Here is a 20,765-nt window from a genome sequence, read left to right as displayed (position 1 = left end):
AGGCTTGCTTTTTGTATCCATCTTATTTATTATCAAATGGTAGTAATCCAAACATTTATTTAGCTAATACCTTAAACACACACACACACACACCCTTTCCTTTTTACATAGTTACTAGTAATGATATTTTCCTTGCCTGTGAGTATTAGCAACACAACCTGCAAGCCTAACACATTTACTTTCCTTTTATCCAGGATATTACCTTAATAGACCTCCTAGCGCATTCTACAGTGGGCCCGATATTTTCCTGAAGTTGTACTGAAAATTAACAATGAATTAGATCTAAAAATCTCTGGCTTCAAATGCTCAAAAATGAGACTTCCTCAAATCATTCATATTCCAGATACCTAATTCCTTTTGTAACTTTCCACATAATCTTCTCCATAATTTTCATTCATTTCTCAAGCTATGAAATTCACAATTAAACACATTTTCTATTGAGTTTTCTGGTGTGCTGAGTCAAACAGTTTTAAATGATAAATTACTTCATCAAAAAACAAGCAAGCATTCGGCAGGCACTATCCTCTTACCAGATCTTCCCTAGAATCTGTGGGACCCAGCGGCACAGTTGTTCTCAAAACATACAAAAAATAATCTATATCATCAATTGCTGTGACAATCATAAAATAATTTCATTGAATATCCATTATACTTGCTTTCATAAAACTGCCATCTATATTCCCCTGGCTAATATTCATGTTTTAGCACGCTAGGGTCCCAGCCCCCATTTTATCATACCCAAATACTTTACAGTTGTCACTTCTCAACATATTTATTTTTAAATAAGTTCATGCTGATTTTTTTCCTATAAAATTGCCATTTTTCATCAAAACAGTATTCACAAAATTCAAGTAAAATCACAACCTTCCTCATAATTAACTGCAACAATTTTTCAAAAGCAAAAGTCTTGGGCTGAGGATTCAGCTCAGTGGTACCGTGCCTGCCTCATAAGCACAAGGTCCTGAGTTTGATTCCCGTACAAAAAAAACAAACAGGAAGTCTTTCAGCCATTTCTGCTTTTACTTTCTGTTTGCAAATAAGTAAGCAATACACTTATTGTTAATAAAATCTGAAATATATAATAACTAATACATGTCTGTATTTATTATTTATGTATTATTATCGGCTTGCCCCTCAGCTGTGAGATGAAGTTTCATTTTCTTTAGTCATTCTCTCCACACCTCCATAGATTTGATCATGATATTATTATTATTATCAGTTTTGCTAGCTGTAATTTAGAAATAATAGATTTGCTTTTCTGTCTCTTGTCCAGTAAATTTGAGCCAGTTTCTTGACATCCTTCCTGGTGGTATCGGCTGTGCTCAATGTATGACTGAAACTCTCCTCACTACCCAAAGCCTCCTAACTCTGCTTACTTGCTTCCCTGGGAAGAGGACAGTACGATCTACTGTGTGTAAACCACTCTATTGTATTTTAAAGGCATCTTTGATATTTTTAATCTACACCTTTTAGTTCACTTGAATGTATCTCAGAAAACAAAACAAAAATGATGAGGTAAAGTTCTGTGACAATTCTAAGTATGTTACTCAGAAGAAGCCTTTTAAACATACCTAACTTTTTAAAAATGTGATAAATTCCCCCAGTCCCGTACTTATATTTTTCTCTACCCATCTGAGAAAGGTTTTGAGATGTTATACCTGGTGAATCAGATTCCTCTTCCTCCATGAAAATGAAACATAGCAATAGTCTTCATACTGCCTTCACTACACGAGTTGTGTTCGGTTCATCATACCCAGCATTGAAGTATGCTCAGAATATGAGATCTGATCAAAATATATGATGAAATGTATAAATTGAAAAAATTGATTACAGAAAAGACACACTATTTTTAATACCTCCCAAAATGCTCCCCTTCACTTCAAACACACTTATCCCACCATTCTTGCCACTTTTTGGAAGCAGTTCTGGAGTCCTCTTTCATGAGTGGCTTTAGGAGGTGTGTTCAAAACTACGGCCAATGCTGCTGCCAAGTGCCATCCAACACAAAGGAAGGCAGGCTCCTGAAAACACTGTGGTGCATCCGCATGGAGCATGTTCACCGGATCTGACACTGAGACGTCTCACTCTTTCCCAAACTCAAAATGACCATGAAAGGTAATGCTTTGAATCAATTCAGGACACTGAGGCAGCCATGTACAGTACAACTAAAGTTGTAGCCAGTACAACTAAAGACATTCCTATTTCATCTCATTTCCTAAAGTAATTTGGACAGCTTAAATAAAATGTATACATATAAATATAAGCTAATAATGTTTAGATGAAAACTAACAAACCAAGATGAGGTAAAGATTATATATATTAAAATTTAGTATTGAACCAGGGGTGGTGGCATGTACCTGTTGTCCCCATTACTTGGGGGGCTGAAGCAGGAAGCTCACATGAGCCCTGGATTTCAAAACCAGCTCAAGCAACACAGTAAGACCCCATCTCTAAAAATAAAAAATAAAATAAAAAGTATAGTGAATCAGCCCATATTTGCTAAATGGAGCCGTCAACTTAGTTCTGAGCTTCCTAGTAGTTTAAGGATAAGTGAGAAGTTGCAAGCATTTTACCTCAGGGAAAAAAAAAATTTTTTAACTTAACTTTAAAATACTTTTTTTTCTGAGGGGCTGTAACTGAAGATAAAATGAGGAAAGAAGTAGAATGGGCCTACCACCAGTGTTTTTTGAAACTTTCTCTGTTTCTTCAAATGTATGTATATAAAAGATTCTTGCATAAGTACTTCATACAATGAGGAAACTCTGCATGATCAAATTCAAGAAATAGAAAATATGTTTCCCAAAAGGAGAGTTAAAAGAATTGGATATTATGATTCACAAAAGCAATTTTCCCTCATTTATGTCAGAAATAGAAAAATATAGCTAATTATTTTTCTATTCTCCATATAGATATCATTTCATTATTCCTAGTAACTTTATTTTCAGAGGAATGAATGAGATTCATTGAATTGGAGAGAAGTCACATGGATGTCTGATTTGTCCAAGATGCAGAAATTCAAAGGTCATTTCAACTATCAGAATCCAGAAAATATAAATCTAGTTATTTGTTACACTCACTGATGAAGCAACCTTAAGGAAATATTACCTTAAATGTAAAAATTACCAAGAAAATAATATTGTGATTAGTCATATCACTATAGATTATGTGAAGCAACTTATGAAAGATTTTATGTTTATTTCTTTTCCCATTAAGTTTTTTTGTACATTTAGGGTATAAAGTACAGTTACATTCATCATTGGGATCTTGTACCATTACATGAGTATCTTGGTTCTTATTTTTTTCCCCTTCCCCTGCCCTCCCTTCACCCCCTCCACCCTTCCTTTTTGCAAAGAATTGTTTCCATTTTTTTCCTTTTCTCGTATTTTTTCTTTTCCCTTTTTTCCTTTCCCCTACCCCTCCCACTTCCCCAGCTCCTTTAGATCTTTTCTTCCTGTTACACAATATCAATTATACTTTTTTAAAATTATAATATCAAGATCTAGGAGACATTACCACAGATTTTATAGAATTTAAGAGGATATAGAAAGCATATTACAAAAATCTTTTTTGAAATAAATTTGACAACTTCTAAGAAGTACCTTGGAAGACAAATTAATGAAACTAACTCTGGAGGAAATATAAAATTTGAATAGCACCTATTAAAGAAAGTATATTCCTAGCTTGAAAACCTACCTATATGAAAACAGGGTTGTGTACATTTTAACTGATAAATTATATCAAACATTTAAAGCAGAAAAAAGAAGGAACACTTCTCCCTCATTTTAGAAACTCAACATTGTGCTAATCCTAAAACTAGATAAAGACAATGGAAAAAAGAAGTATGAACACAGATAGAAATTTGTTTAACAAAACAAGCTATTAGAAGTCAGATCTGGCCATATGTAGAAAGTGGTTTTGTTATAGGGATGGCTATGTTGGTTCAGCATTGGAAGATCCACCCCCAAAAGTCATCATTTTAACAGAGGAAAGGAAAAAGCCATATGATCCTGTCACTAGTTGGAGAAAAAGTATTGGACTAAATTCTATAGCTGTTCATGGTAAGAGCTATCAGGAGACCAGAAGTAGAACAAGACCTTCTCAACAGATTAAAGACATGTACTCCATACTTCCAGCAAAAACACCTTATATGAATGGAGAAGATACAATGCTTTCTCCTTAAGGTGGGGAACAAGGGCAGATATGCTTACTCTTTATCTGTCCATTAAACTTTGAACCTAGGCCCCACCAAAATAGTCTGGCAATAAAATGACACAACTAGGATAGGATTTGCAAAGTAGAAGCAAAATCTTTATATGTAGATGAAATGATCATCTCCAGAGAAAATACTAAGAAATGTCTAGGAGCCCCTAGAACTTGTATTTGAATTTAGCAGGATTAGAAAACAAAAGGTATATATAAAAATTCAGGTCTGTGTATACTTGCTATAAGTGAAGAATTGGACATTGAAATTTAAAAGTTATGTAGGCATACAAAGGACCTAGAGAAGTTAAAAAAAAAAAACCCCAAAAACAGTGTTGGAAGACATTTAGTACCTAATTTTCAGACTTCTTCTAAAGCTACAGTAATCAAGGCAGTGTTGGTGTAAGGAAAGACATATAGATCATTGGAATAAAACAGAGAATCTAGAAATAGAACCACACATATATGGTCCACTGAGTTTTGAAAGATTATTTAACATTAGCATTTTATAGAATATAAACTCGATTCAAGAGCCGAGGAAGAGATAGTGTTTTCAGGAAACAGCACTAGAACACCTGGTATCCATATATAAAAAATTAATCTCAATCCTTTCTTTCCATACATGAAAATAACTTGAAGGGATCTATGAAACTAAATATGAAAGCCTAAAAGTATAAAACTTGAAGAAGAAATTATAAGGAAAAATGTTTACGAATTCAGGGTGGGCAAGATCTACCTAGAATACAAAAGACACGATGTATAAAAGAAAAAAATTGACAAATGAGAGTCCATCAAAATTTAGAACTTTAAATGACATCATTAAAATGAAACGTGGTCCTTAAACAGACCATATTTACAATGCATATAAGCTATGACTAGAATATATAAAGAACTCTTACAGCTCATTAATAGACAACCCAATTAAAAAGTAGACATATGAAGATGATAAATAGCCAGTATAGCACAAGGAAAGATGTGCAACTATAGAATCAGAAAAATACTAATCAGTACAATAATAAGATTGAATTATGCACTCATTAGGGAGATGAAGTTAAAAGTTTTAAAAGGCTTGTCATGACTTTTTCTTTTTGTTGGATTCTCCCCCTTTGCATTTAATTTGTCATGCCCAATGGATTCATTCTGCTGGGTTTCCTGGGGTTGTGATCCTCATTGTCTTTTCTGAGGGTATTGTCTAAAATTTTTTGGAATGCCGGTTTGATATTCATGAAGTTCCTGAGGTGCTCTTTATCATGAAAGTATCTTATTTCTCCATCAATTTTGAAAGATAGTTTTGGAGGGTACATCAATCTGGGTTGGAGGCTATTTTCCTTTAGGGCTTGAAATACATCACTCCAAGCTCTTCTTGCCTTGAGGGTTTGTGTTGAGAAGTCTGCTGTGATTCTGATGGGCTTTCCTTTGTATGTGATTTTTTTCTTTTCTCTCACTGCATGTAGAATTTCATTCTTCTGTTGGATTTCTGGAATCCTAACTATTATATGCCTATGTGTAGATTTTTTTTGATCAAGGCTAGCTGGAGTCCTATATGCCTCACTTATCTGTATGTCAAGTTCTTTTCCCCTCCTTGGGAAGTTTTCTGCCATCACTTCTGTGAACAGTTTTTTTGTGTCATCTGCACTCTCTCCTCTTTCTTTATGGACTCCAATCGGCCTTATGTCATTCTTCTTTGCATCGTCTAGCAGCTGCTGGATTGATTTCTCGTGTTCCTTTAAAATTTTAAAAATTTTCCTCCTCACTAATTGCAATCTTATCTTCTATATGTGAAATTCTGTCCTCACATTGGTTCATTCTGCTGCACAGACTTTCAGTGGAGTTTTTAATCTCCTGGAAATCTGTTTGCATCTGTTTTATGGATTCCATTTGTTTCCTATGTTGGGATTCCATCATGTTCCTCAGCTCCTCTATTTTTTTAATCTGTGTCCTCTCTAGATTTATTGATCATGTCTTGCACCATGAGCATAATCTTTGCTGTTATCTGAGTAATAATTTCTGATTTCATTTTTCCCAGATCCTCTTTTGTTGCCAGTTCAGAGAGTCCAGGGGGTTAAGTATCAGATTGTTCCATCTCATTTCCCTTTGGGGTTGGTGTAGGTGATCCAGAACTCTGTTTTTGAGGCTTGTTTCTGTGTCTTCTCATTTCCAAGGTGGGGGAGGGGTGCTTCTGGCGCCCATGCAGCTCAGCTTCTCTGCCCTAGGAGCTTGGGATGGCAGCAGGGGAGCTTCCTTCTGGGTGCTGGGATCGGCTCACCTTCTCTGCCCTAGGAGCCAAAAGACTTTATGTTTAGGTCCTTAGAGATACCTTTCAAATCCCTGCACTTAATCTAATGCCATTGGTTTTCTGGTAAACATTTAAATATGTGCTAAGTCTAATAGCTGTGTACTGTACCTATAGTTCTCCTGTTCTATCCTAGACAAATGATGAAGAAGTCATTAATGAAAAACTGGAAGTATCACTTACTGAATGAAACTTCACCATGGTGGAGTAATGAATATTATCCAGACAGTTGGTGAAATATTCATTTCCTGTACTAATTGGGCATGGACTTGTGGGTTATCAGGAAATCAGCAAGCTCTGTCTTTGACTTAACGGTGATTATCTGTGTAGTAGGATTATGGTAGCCTACATATTCTTCTGTACTTTCTGAAATGTTTACAAATAATTCTGTTACAATAAAAATCATTTTATAAAGCTCTTCAAAAGATATATAATAGATAAAGAAACTATGACTCCTCTATTGTTACTTTAGTTATTGTAAAGTTTATAAATAAAAAGAAGCATATGCATTGTATAAATTGTATGAACTTATTTTCTTCATGTTGAAAAATCTCTTCACCTGGACATTAGAACAAAAAGTTTGAATATCCCTTCTGATAAAATAATGTAGATAATTTTCATGACCAAATGAAAACAAGAAAATAAATGCAGAGACAAATGAAATAAAATTTAGTGTGACAGTTACTTCTAACATGTAAATTCCAGGGTGGTGTTCTTGTTGTTGTTCATCTGTTTATTTTTCTTTGGTAGATAATAGAAAATTTTTGAAGCATAATAGATCACATTAGGTAGAATATATAAGGACTCATAAAACAATATAATAACAAGTGCTCTTGACTTTTGAAAGGCAGGCTATTTCAATTTTTGAAGACTTTGTAGTAATTAAAGAAGATAGCTGATATACATGTCACACTCTGTCAGTGATATAATTTACACCAGAAATTTCCATAACCATCTCCCAGGGGACATTTGGCAGTGTCTGAAGATGTGTAGTAATCACACCTGGGAAAAGGAGCATTCACAGAGATGGGCAACATCCCACAGTCCTGAAGCATTTTCCAGGGCATTTAAAAATATACTTACTACTGGTTAATGCACATATTTTAATGAAAATGCATCATTTTTTTGCTTCTAACTAGAGCATTAACCTGGTAACCTATCAATAAGGAATGAGACTATTACTTCAAGTATACCCACTTCTATTTTATTAATCTTCCTCAATGAATAAGGTATATTTCATGAAAGAGGAAATGATATTTCATGATTACATTTAGTTTTAGTGTTAAATTGAATGTGTAATTTTTTTTTTCATTATGAATGTATAATGTTTAAAGAGCTGCCAAATTGTTTTTGGCAGGTTAGATAAACATGTTCTGGGGAACAATTTATTTTATGCCATCAGAAGCTTTTCTTTAGTATGTAATAGAATGATTCTCAGAAGTCAGTCAGAAAGGCACAAATATGCTTCTGTAAATATCTATTATATATTTTAATTGGCATGGGGATCAAGAGAGAAAAGGATTATGGGACTTATTAGTAAACGTGTTTACTTCTTCATAATTTTACAGTATTTTTCATTAATAACAGATTCTAGCCATAAAAATAATATTTGCTCATTAGTTAAAATCTGAGAAATTCAGGAAGATATAAAATAAACTATGCCCACAGAGACTGCCATTTCCAACGTAGTCAGCTTTCTTCCAGATCTATCCTAAAACAGGCCCATTGTGAGTCAACCCTACCTTCTGGCTCCTTTGTATTGCTGAGAACCTTTTCCTATCCCATGGAGCTTCCACCTATCCAGGGATTACCTATGACTGCATTATGGGTTGTAACTGGCTGCATCAAATCAAACTCAATCCTACCAGTGGCTCAGCCTTTCCCATGGGTAACACACAGATATGTGATATTCGCAAGCCCATTTATGCTGAGGAGCAGATAGCCTGGAAAGGCTCTGGTTTATGCAGATTTCCTCCAGCATTGTCATTGCTGGGTTCCTTTCCTCCCTACTTCAGACTGCATTGTAATGTAGGAGTAACACTGAATAGATCACCTGCACTTGCCCTGACCTGTGAAATGATGTTTAAAGTTGCTGCTTTCACTGTTAGTAACAAATCAGTTCTAACACCCCTCACAACTGATTTTGGTATTTTGTGATATCTTAAATGATTAACACTAAATTCAGCTAATGTGGATGTAATGCACCAATGAATATTCCTACTCTCAAATGTTCCCTAATTATTTCTGTAAGAGAACTGGCTAAAAAGTAGAGTTATTGAAATGAAGGACATTAATTTATCGTATAAACTGCCATGCTTACTCTTTCCAGAAAGCTTGTCCCAGTTTCTAATCTCACATTCTGAAATACTGGGCTTTGGAATCAAGTTTTTGTTTGGTGAGTAAAAAATGTAGTCTTAAAAATAAAAGCATTTAAACGCTCATATTTAGTTTTTCTTATTTTCTTTTCCTTTCTCTCCCTTCTTCCTTCCCTCCCTCTCCCCCTTCTCCTTTCCTTCCTCCCCTCTCTCCATCCCTCTCTCCCTCCCTTTCTTCCTTTTTTCTTCTGAGAAAGGTCTGCTAATAATCTTTGCTAATTTTTCCAAACTGGTTGTAATGGTTTACATGAACTCTTCTTATATAAATTGTGTTATACTTTTTCCCATTGACCTGTGCCAAATATTTTCTCCAGTTGTGTGCTTTTAAGATTACATTTACTTTTGTTGATTATGACAGAGATTTTCAGATCTTTTATTTTCCCCCGTTAAGTTTATTGGTACATTTTAGGTATAAAATACAGTTACATACATCATTGGGATCTTGTACCATTACATGAATATCTTGGTTCTTATTTTTTTTTCTCCCTTCCCCTGCCCTCCCTTCACCCCCTCCACCCTTCCCTATTTGCAAAGACTTTGTTTCTATTTTTTCCTTTTCTCATATTTTTCCCCTTCTTTCCTTTTCCCTACCTCTCCCACTTCCCTTGCTCCTTTAGACCTTTACTTCCTATTACACAATATCAATTATACATATTTAAATTTAAAATATCAAGACCTAGGAGACATTACCACAAATTTTACAGAATTTAAAAGGGTATAGAAAGCATATTTCAAAAATCTATTTTGAAATAAATTTGACAACTTCTAAGAAGTACCTTGGAAGACAAATTAATGAAACTAACTCTGGAGGAAATATAAAATTTGAATAGCATCTATTAAAGAAAGTATATTCCTAGCTTGAAAACCTACCTATATGAAAACAGGCTTGTGTACATTTTAACTGATAAATTATATCAAACATTTAAAGCAGAAAAAAGAAGGAACACTTCTCCCCTCATTTTAGGAACTCAACATTGTGCTAATCCTAAAACTGGATAAAGATAATAGAAGAAAAAAGTATGAACATAGATAGAAATTTGTTTAACAAAACAAACTATTAGAAGTCAGATTTGGCAGTATGTAGAAAGTGGTTTTTTTGTTTTGTTTTGTTTTGTTGGTACCAGGGATCGAACTTGGGTCCTTCTGCTTTCGAGAAAGTGGTTTTGTTATAGGGATGGCAGTGTTGGTTCAGCATTGGAAGATCTACCCCCAGAAGTCATCATTTTAACAGAGGAAAGGAAAAAGCCATATGATCCTGTCACTAGTTGGAGAAAAAGTATTGGACTAAATTCTACAGCTGCTCATGGTAAAAGCTATCAGGAGACTAGAAGTAGAACAGAACCTTCTCAACAGATCAAAGACATGTACTCCATACTTCCAGCAAAAATGCCTTATATGAGTGGAGAAGATACAAATCTTCAGATATTGATACTCTAAAGTAGGAACATTTAAATGTTATTTTTCATAGTCAAATTTATGCTGTATTTTGTTTTGGAATTTCCTTCACTACTTAGAAAGCATTTTGTCATCCAGAGATAATTGTTTTCTAAGTTTTGTGGTGTGTGCGTGTTTTCTGTATTTAACTTTAAAATATTTAGTCATTCTACAGTTTATTTTGTTTTCTACTATAAAGCAAGGAACTATTTTATTTTGACTTGATAAATAATTCTCATATTAATACTGTACTTGTCTTTTATGTCATCATTTATTTGTGATGTAATCTTTATCATCCATAGAGCAGTTTCAGCTTCATCACTGTTTTGTTGTTTAATCTACTAGGTTGGCTTGTGGCATCTCCGTGCTATGCCATTGTTATATTTATTTTCACATGCAATGGAGACAAACTTCTCTTAAGGAACTTTCAAATTATTTTTAGTTTCTTCCATTTATTCCTCTGATAAACTTTAGAATTATTTTAAATATATATCCTTTTAATTACATCCCTTTTTCAAGAATTTACATTGGGGTTTGACGGGTTACATTAAATCCACTGGCTGCCCATTCAGCAAGAGGTTTGCTCTTTTTATGAAAATCTTTTTATTCCTCTCACAGTCTTTGTACTTTTCATTGTATCAGTCTGGCACAATTATCTTATAATTGTTTAAGATTAATTGTATAATTGTGAATGAAATATTTTTACTATATTTTGATTGGATATTATGAGCAACATTTATTTTTCATTTGATCACGTCACCCATCATGCTATTAGCTATAGTACTTTTTTCAGTTAATGCCTTTAGATGACTTAGGTAAATAATATATTATTTGAAAATAACGTATCTCTTCTCCTGGTTTTTAAAAAAGTAACAACTATACCTTATGTTTCTGGTTTCCTTTGTTTTTTTGTTTTGGCTGGAGTTCTAGAACAGTTGGAAATTATGGTGATGATAATAGATAATCTTGAGTCATTTGTGATGCATGTAGTGTACTGTTACAAAATAAGATGTTGGCTGTATGTTAAAGATAAATAAATATTCTCTTTTATGTCAAGCACTTATCATTTTATTCTGAGTTTATTAAGCAAGTTTTGAAGCCTAAGAAGGTTAATTAAATGTTATGAAACTGCTTTTCAAATTGAGATGTTTATGTGTTTAATTTGCATCCCATTGGTGAGATATTCATTATAATTTATATATAGAAGCATTCTTAGGGCAGTCTTTAAATATTGAGGGCAAGTTATTATTTCAACATGCATGAATTAAATGTATTAATTTTTTGTTTAAATGCCAGGTTTTTCTAGGAGGCTTATCATAACTTTGAGGAGTGAGTTAGAACATATTTCTCATTTTCCTATATGCAAGAAGAGTGTACGTTGTAGGAAGGATTTACTTCTGAAGAGTTGAAAAATATTCAGTAAAACTTGTGGCTCTTCACTTTTCTTAAAGATAGTTATTGAAAACATTTTTAATTTTAGTGCTTCAGTAGGTACTGCTTTTTTAAAGTTTTGACAACTTTTTCCTTCATTATATTTTAATCCTCATACTTAAGATTTTTAAATTTATTAGGCTAATAATTTTATGCTAATACTTTAAAGTAATATTTAAATTCATTATTAAATCTTTTGAAAATTAGATGTACTTTCTTATTTCTAATTTTATTATTTTACTCTTTTTTTCTTGATTAGATTGCAGGTACTTTTGAGCTGTTGTTCTTGTGTTTTAAGAATTCAATTTTTTGGTTTATTTGCCAATTTTACTGGGGTTTTTTTCTCTTACATTAATTTATATATTCATCTTTAAACATTTTCTTACTTTTGTTTAAATTCTTGGATTGTTCTAACTTTTTGAATTTAAATATATCTTTTAGTTAGAACAAAAATGTTGTAGGTAACATATTTGTTTTTGGTCACATTCCATAAATTTTGATAAATTGTGGTCATTATCTTAAATATTTCATTATTTCAAATATTTTTATTATTTGACTTTTCTCCCCTAAGTAGCTATTTAGGCAGGTATTTATAACTTGAAAAATGTTTGGTATTTTTGATTGTTTAAACTTTAAAATTTATTTAATTTAATTGCATTGTGGTAGGAAAATGCAACCTCTATAATTTCTTATTTGGGAAACTTTCAACATTTTGTTTGTTACAGTATTTGCTGAATTTTTATGAAAAGTTATATTAATTTTTCCTTCTTTCCTTCCTTTCTTCCATCTTCTCTCCCTCCCTCCTTTCCTCTCTTCTTGCTCTCTCTCTCTTTCTTTTCCTTCCGTTGTTTTCCTGAAGATGGAGATTGTACCTAGGCCATTCACACTGAACTACATTCCCATCCCTTTGTAGTTCTTTTTATTTTGAGACACAGTCTTTCTAAGTTGCTAAATTGCCCAGACTGCGTTCATACTTGAGATCTTCCAGTCACAGCCTCTCAGAATGCTGGGATTACAAAAGTGTGACACCACACCTGGTTTATATTAATCTTGAAAATAAAATACATGTACTTTTCTGTTGTTAGAATAGATGAGTCCATCTAGCTGTAGATTCAGACATACTATTTACATGTATTTATGAAATATTTATCAGGGGCTAAGAAAGGTATATTGAAGACTCTCCTAACAACATACTTTTCACATTTCTAATATTTCTAACATCCTTGTTTTATTTATATATTTTTATCCTTTCCAGCTTACAAAGTGAATGACTATTACAAAATGTGTATTTATTACTATGCAGTGACTCTCTTGGCCACCATTAATATCTTTTGCCTCTGAAATTAGTATGTTTTTGTTTGGTTTTGTGGTACTGGGGATTGAACCCAGGCCCTTTATGCTGAGCTACACCCCCAGCCCTTTGTAAAGTTTTATTTTGCCTTGAAACAGTGTCCTGCTAAGTCACAAAGTTGCCCAGGCTGAATTCAAACTTAGAATCTTCATGCTTCAGCCTTCTGACTTTCTACTTTGTTTTGTGAATGCCTGATGTATATTTGACCATTATAATGGTTAATCTTAATTTTCAAATTTATTGGATTGAGAAATGCCTAGGAAACTAGTAAAACGCACTACTGGAAATGTCTGTGAGGGTGTTTCCAGAGATGATTGGCATGGGGGACAGCAAACTGAAGGGCAGTCTCATTCCATCTGGAATGTTGGCAGCCTCACCAAATTGGCTGGGGCCTCCCTCTGCCTTGAGAGAACCACTTGCTCCACCACCATGTGCTACTACCATGTTGATCTGCCTCATCACAGGTCCCGAAGCAATGGAGCCAATCGACCATGGACTGCTCCTTCTAGAGTCTTGAGCCAAAATAAATGTCTCCTTTAAATTATTTATCTCAGCTATGTTGTCACAGTAAGGGAAACCTGTGCAGCACATTCATTCCTTTATTTTTATCTTATCCACTCCATTTTGTTTTAGAGTCCCTCTTGTAAGGATCATGTAATTCAATGTTTTCAAACTGGATGCTAATTATTTTTGCCTTCTCTTAGGAAGGTTTCAATTATTCACACTAATTATTATAAGTAATATATATCCAGTCATTTATCTTGGTTTGTGATTTTTCTCATGTTTTTGTACTACTACATATTACTTAAAATCTTTTCTACTCTAAAGTATTTTAGAGGATAATCATTTGGCTTTGAATTTTCTTAAAGATTACCTTTAGGCTATTCAGGATTGTGCTTTAATTTGTATTTTCTAATAATCAAGATTACAAAAGAAAAGATTTTGGCTCTTTTCATACAAAAGGAGGACTTTATCTCAGATTTGTTCTCTGCTCTGTCTTCCCTTCCTTTCCATTTCCCTTACTATCATCTACAATTTTAGATTCAGACAATTGTCCCTAAATGAATATTTATGTTTTATGCTTGTCTTCTGTTTCATAACCTTCTTAGCAGTAGTTCCTGAGATTTAACCCTTTTCCGGGTTTGGATGACCTCTTCTACTTGAGGTCTTCATTAGGATTGAGCTTGTGGTCAATAGCAGTGCAACTTTACCATTTTCAAAACCCACATGTGGACAGTTTATTTTCTAAGTTCTTGCAAACCTGAGAATATATTTTCTGTTTCGTTCATACTCAAAGGTAAACTTCTCTGGGAGCGCAATTCTTGAAACATTTACCCTTACTAGTTTCGAGGGAAGTGAAATGTTTTCTACAGTTGTGTTTGTGGAGAATAATCTTAGAAATGGCATGTGGTTCAATTTTAATAAAAATAATGAATGCTTTTCCTTCCTGGATGCTTAAATTAAGCTTTCTTAACTATTGAATTACATTTTTTTCTATCACATGACTCAATGTGGTTTTATTCATTTTTCCCATGAATTTTTACTTTGAATGTAGCGGTCACTTTTTATTGTAATACTCAAGTTTAAATGGTATTATGTGTGTAAAGTTTCGATTTTTTTCCACCTAAGATGTCTCTCATTATCACATCTACTTCATTTTTTGTGTTTTTTAAAATTTAGATTACCTGTAACTCTTGGACTGAGTTTTGATTCTTTTATCTTCTGTAACTGCTACATTTTTTCTTAGGATTTTCATCTTAACATCATTTTCCTCTGCTTTCTGGGAAAGCTGATCTGATTTTTCACAGTATAAATTCTTGGACTTATTTTGTTTTGGATTTAATTAATCTATTACATATTTTAAGAATTAGATGTTTATTATTTTATGATAAATGTTAGGATTATCATTTTTTTTCTAGCACAAATTTCTACACCCTAAATATTCCCATATGTAACCCCTGGTATGCATATACAAGACACTTATATGTCTACAAGTGGAATTTCTGAGGTACAGTTGCATTTTTAGATTGCTTGTGTGTCTTTTAAAAAAATTATTCACATTTTAAACTTATCTCATTTTAATTTATTTTAATCTCCTTAGAAATTTTTTCTCCTATTTCATAAAGCAAATATTGTCCTGTGTCCTATAAAAGATGACAAACATCATTCTAAAGTAGTTAAAACACCTTTAAGAGAAGGTCTTAATACAGGAGTTGAGAATTATGTTCCTTTCCCCTTTTGCTTTAATTAACTGTTTTCAGTTTATTGTGGCTGATATTTTTCTTTCTGTTCACACTTAAATAAATAACCATATATTTTCTCTGTAAAGGTTGTTTGTCAATATATCTTAGCACTACAAATTTTCCACCGGGGTTGCTAATATGCCAAGTATTAGATCAATTAATATCATATGTTCTTATCAGCAAATTCTATTGCATATGATGAAACTTTTCCCTAAATCTAAATTTTTGACTTTCTGTCCAACTAGAAAGTTGTAGTTCATGAATTCCTCAGTCCTAGCATGCTCTGTTTTCAGGGTTCTTCTCTCTATCCAAGTGTTTGACATTCCTGGAGATTCCTCTAAAATTTTGATTCTTAGAATTTACTGTATTTTCATCTTTAACTTTAAGGAAATTTGGGTGAATACCTGAAAAAAGCTTCACAGGTGCCACTAGCCAGGTTTCCCTTTAAAATGAAACCTATGCACATAGGGATGTCTCAGACACATCATTGCCCCGATATCTTGGATTCTGAAGGGTACTTTAGAATTTTGTATCTATATTACTCAATTAAGCAACCAATAATGAGAATGAATAATTCAAAGAATTGATCATCACATCCATGTCAGTGCTTTTTTCCCCAGCTTGGTGCTCTGTTGACCTACTTCTTTATAAAATAACAAGTTATTTGGTCAAACTAACAAAGAGTGCCATCTGGTGTTGTGCATGGTATGTTCTCTCTGGTATCAACCCTAGATTGCTTTGTAGAACTCAAAGCACCTCATAATTTTATTTTATTAAAATTTTTCTTTCAATATCTTATGGGCATTGTAAGGAAACTAAATCATTCTCATCTTACAGATAGCCAACATAAATCCAAAAGTAAAAGCATTGTGCTATAATTAATCAGAAATTCACTGCATAAATAATGGTGTAATCCCAGTCGTATGATTTCTGGATAGACAAGTTTTCCCTTTCTTGGTTTTGGGCTTCCTTCACTTTATAACAGGTGTTTATAACTATTTGTGAAGTACAGTATCTCCTGACCAGTGCTGCCCTCTCTACGATTGTCCTTGCTGCAAAGCACACTTTGCAGGTACAACTTGAAGAGTTTTGGTGAAAGGGTTATCTGTCCAGCCGACTATGACACTATCACCAATGTTTTAGCAATAATCAATACTATTGATGAATTTTATTCAGTAAACAAACAGGCATTTTAATAATCTTAAAACATCATTTTATGATGGAGAAATATTAATATTTTTCAGAGTAGCCTAGCTTCTCCAGAAAATTAGAAAAAGGGTTTAACCATGAGCTATTACCTCAGAGGAAAAATATGAAGAATTCTCTCACTTTCTGTTGCATTTCTAAAAGTTTTGTAATTGTTTTTAATGATGTATGCTTGGAAGAAATACATACCTTTAGTAGTTTGTGGCTCACTGATAGGTAAGCTTCATTAACAAAAGGGTATTCCTTCATGGCAAGGAATAGATATAAAAAATACAGAGTAGTAAAACAACAACAACAATAATAATAGAAATAACTTACATCTTTGTGTGCATACTATGTGTCAGATTCTTTTCCATCTACACTGTAACTCATTTAATTCTCAATTCTTCAAGTGAGGTAGTTGACATTAATAGATTGTATTACCCTATAATACCCAGGCTGCCCTCAGACTCATGACCCTACTGCCTCAGCCTCCCAGGTGGCTGGGATTACAGGCACATGCCACTGTGCCTAACTGTAGTTAATATTATGTTCATTATACAGATGAGAAAAACTATAAGAAGCCCTCCTAAGACCTCACAGGAAGTATATGGTGGAGTCAGAAGTCACATGCACACAGGCCAACACCCCACCAAGCCATCCTGTCTGCAAATTGTGAGTTAAGAGATTTTTCAACCCAGTTTTGTAAGCCAAGCTGTTAAATATAGACAAGTAATCCTTAGTGGGTGAAACAGCATCCAGTTTATAAGAGAGAAATTAATATGGTAGATTGTTTCCCAAATAGCGCTAAAGGGAGCACACTTAGGGAAATTAATTCAGAAGATGTGTCTCCTTGAGACGTCTTTCCACACCCTTCCCTTTGTCTCCCTACACTGCCATCTGCCCAGCCCCCTGTTTAACCTTTGCTTCTTTGGCTTCTTAGCAGCCTCAAAAATGGGAAGCGTCTTGAAAAGAAGCACAAGTGTCAGAGTGGCCAGCTGGCAGCGGGAAATTCCAGTCCGATTGTGCGTCCCCTTGTGAGCTTTTCATTGTAGTTGTTCTTTGGCACACTCGAGTCAAAAGCTCAGCTGGCTATCTGCTTTTTGGGGGATGAAAACTGCAATATTCCAAACGTCCAAACACAGCTAACGAGACATGGGCTGCGTGGATTTTGAAAAAACGGTCGTAAGTGAAAACATTGTAAGAAAGTGTTTGGGGCATAGGTTGTTGGGAAATAAAGTTGCAAGAATAAGAAAACAATCTATTCTGTGGTTTTGGGCTGCCAGAGGGCTACAGGCTGGGGAACAAGCCCCAAACATAGCTTATTGTACCACAACCATACTCAGCACTGTTCCGTGGCTCTGTGGGATCTGGAGAAGAAACTCAGCATGTCCTTTGTCACTTGAAGCACTCCACACTCTGGCTTTTACAGCCTTCTATCTGGTTTCTTTCTCAGACATGCTGGACTGGTCTTCAGAGTCTCCACACTTACTTCCTGCGGGGTCTGCCCATGACACACATTCTGATTGGGCAATGCTCATGCTTTGAGAGGTGTTAAATCCTTTTAATCTCACTCCAGAGAGAAACCCTACTCATTTCTTCCACTAGACTTTATATTTCTTAAAATCATTGGATCTTTCCTACTCCATTTTATATTTACGATAAGTTCTAGCACTCTTTGGGCTGCAATAAACACTAAATAAATTTTTGATATGAATTGAAGAATCGTAATTATTGGGAAAATATATTTATCTGCTTCTTATCATTCCTTGAGAAGGGAAACCAGCTGTGGGTGAGCCTCAGGGGAGGGGAAAAGAGGAATGTTATCTTGAGAAGGAGGAGGCACGTGTATGTCATCCAATCCTCCTGGCATAGAAATTCCAGTAGCTGTGCGAGAATAGGGAGAAACCATGATATCATTCTGTTTTTCAGTGGGGAGGGAGAAGAGAGAACTGGATTTCAGACAGGGAAAAATAAGTCAGTATATGGGATCCAAAGAAAAATATGGGGATTCTATGATTGAGAAATACCATAGTTAGAAGTTTAATAATCAAGAACATGCTAGAAGCCACTGTTCTAACTTCCGAGGAAATAAACACACTAATATTTATTACATGATTACTGATGTCTACCAGAAAGATTTAAAAAATAAAACTTAGACTTCAGTGTCAAGCTGATTGGACTCAAATTCTTGTTCCACCACTCATTATACTACTTACTTCATTGGATGGTCAAATGGGTGATAAAATAAATAAATAAATACTTATAAAGTACTAGGAGTACACAAGGAGGTACATAGCAAATAGCATAAGTATGTATTAAGTTGAAATGTGAACACACTATTTCCCAGAAAACCTTGTTTATTTGATAGTTTTGCATACTTCATTGTGATTTTATAACTTCAAAACTAGTAGCAATAAAAGCTAAATATATGATATATATCATATATATATATGTGTATGTGTGGGTGTGTTTTTCTATGACTCAGAAATTACCTTCTTAGGCAAATACTCAACAGAAATGTTTATGTATAGTCACCAAATATACACTCTAGAATGTTCATAATAGTGCTGTCATGGTAGCTCCAAACCAGAAACTACCCAAATACCCCTAGCACTAAAAAAATGAAAGAAATTGATGTACATTCACACATGACATGCCAAACAGCATTGAAAACAAAAAATCTACCACTACTTGTGGCAATATTCACAATAAAGAATCTCACAAATTCGTTAAGTAAAAAACAACCAAACACACAGGATAATATGAACTATATGATCCCATTTATATAAAGTACAAAAGTAGGCAAAAATAACCCGTGCTATTAGAAGTCCGGGTAGTTGTTACCCTTTGTACATGACCGAATCTCAATGCATTTTTATTAGTATGTGGTTGCATTACATAATGACCGCACTCCTTGTGTGGAGTCAGTATGTGTGCATAACACATCTTAATTCCTTGTTTCATCCTCTTTCCCACCTCCCCTCTCCCTCCATCTCTGATCCCTTTCTCATTTGATACAGATATATCTCCCTACTTCCTATTATCTACCTTTTATTTTGTCCTTTATAATTTACATTTCTTATGTTCGAGAAACCATGTGATATTTAAGTTTGTGTGTCTGTTTCATTTCACTTAACATTATAGTCTCAAGGTGCATCCGATTTTCCTACAAATGACACAAGTTTCTTTCATTATGCCAGAATAGTACTCTGTTGTGTATAAATACACTTTCTTTGTACACTCAGGTATTGATGGGAAAATAGGCTGCTTCCAAGAATTAGCTCTTATGAATTGTGCTGCTATAAACATGGGTATGCATGCATCACTGTAATATGATGTCTTTAACTATTTTGGGGAAAATCTGGGGAATAGCTGAGTCAAATGGAATTTATAGGTTTAGTTTTTTTGAGGATTCTTCATACTAGCTTCCATAGTGGTTGTACTAGTTTACTTTCTGACCATCAGTGCAAAAGGGATCCTTTCTCCCTGCAGCCTTGCCAGCGTATGTTATTAATTAAATTTTTGAGGATGGCCATTTTTTCTAGGATAAGATGAGATCTCAGTGTTGTTTTAATTTGCATTTCTCTAATGTTGAACATTTCTTCATATATTTATTGGCCATTTGTAACTCTTTTGAGAAGTGTTTATTCATTTCAGTTACCCATTTTTGGATTGCATCTTTTATTTTAGGAGGGTCTAATTTTTTGAGTTTTTCACATATTCTAGATACTAGTTCTCTGTGTGAGGAATAGCTGGGAAAAAAATTTCCCATTCTGTAGGCTGTCTTTTCATTCTGTTGGTTGTTCCTTTTGCTGTGCAGAAGCTTTTTAATTTGATGTGATCCCATTTGTTGATTCTCAGTACTATTTCCTGAGCAACTCAGGTTCTGTTCAGAAAGTCCTTGCCTATGTCTATGACTTAAAAAGTCATACCTTTTATCTTCCAGCGGGTTAAATGTTTCTATTTTAACATTTAGTTCTTTGATCCATTTTGATTTTAGATTAGTACATGGCAAAAGATATGGGTCTAGATTTAAACTTCTGCATGTGGATAGCCTGTTTCCCCAGCACCATTTATTAAAGAGGCTACTTTTCCTCCTGTGTATGTTTTTAGACCCTTTGTCACAGATCCACATATCCTCATGTCTCTTCGTTTTGTTTTGTTTTTCAATACCATGCTGCATTTATCACTGCAGATAACTTCAAGTCCAAGGCTGTGATGCCTTCCACTTCGCTCTTGTCACCCAGATT

Source organism: Heterocephalus glaber, unplaced genomic scaffold (assembly GCF_053883595.1).
Source record: "Heterocephalus glaber isolate CG9 unplaced genomic scaffold, H.glaber_assembly_v1.0 deba00000594, whole genome shotgun sequence".
Lineage (NCBI taxonomy): Eukaryota > Metazoa > Chordata > Mammalia > Rodentia > Bathyergidae > Heterocephalus > Heterocephalus glaber.
Note: the sequence above shows the minus strand (reverse complement) of the source record.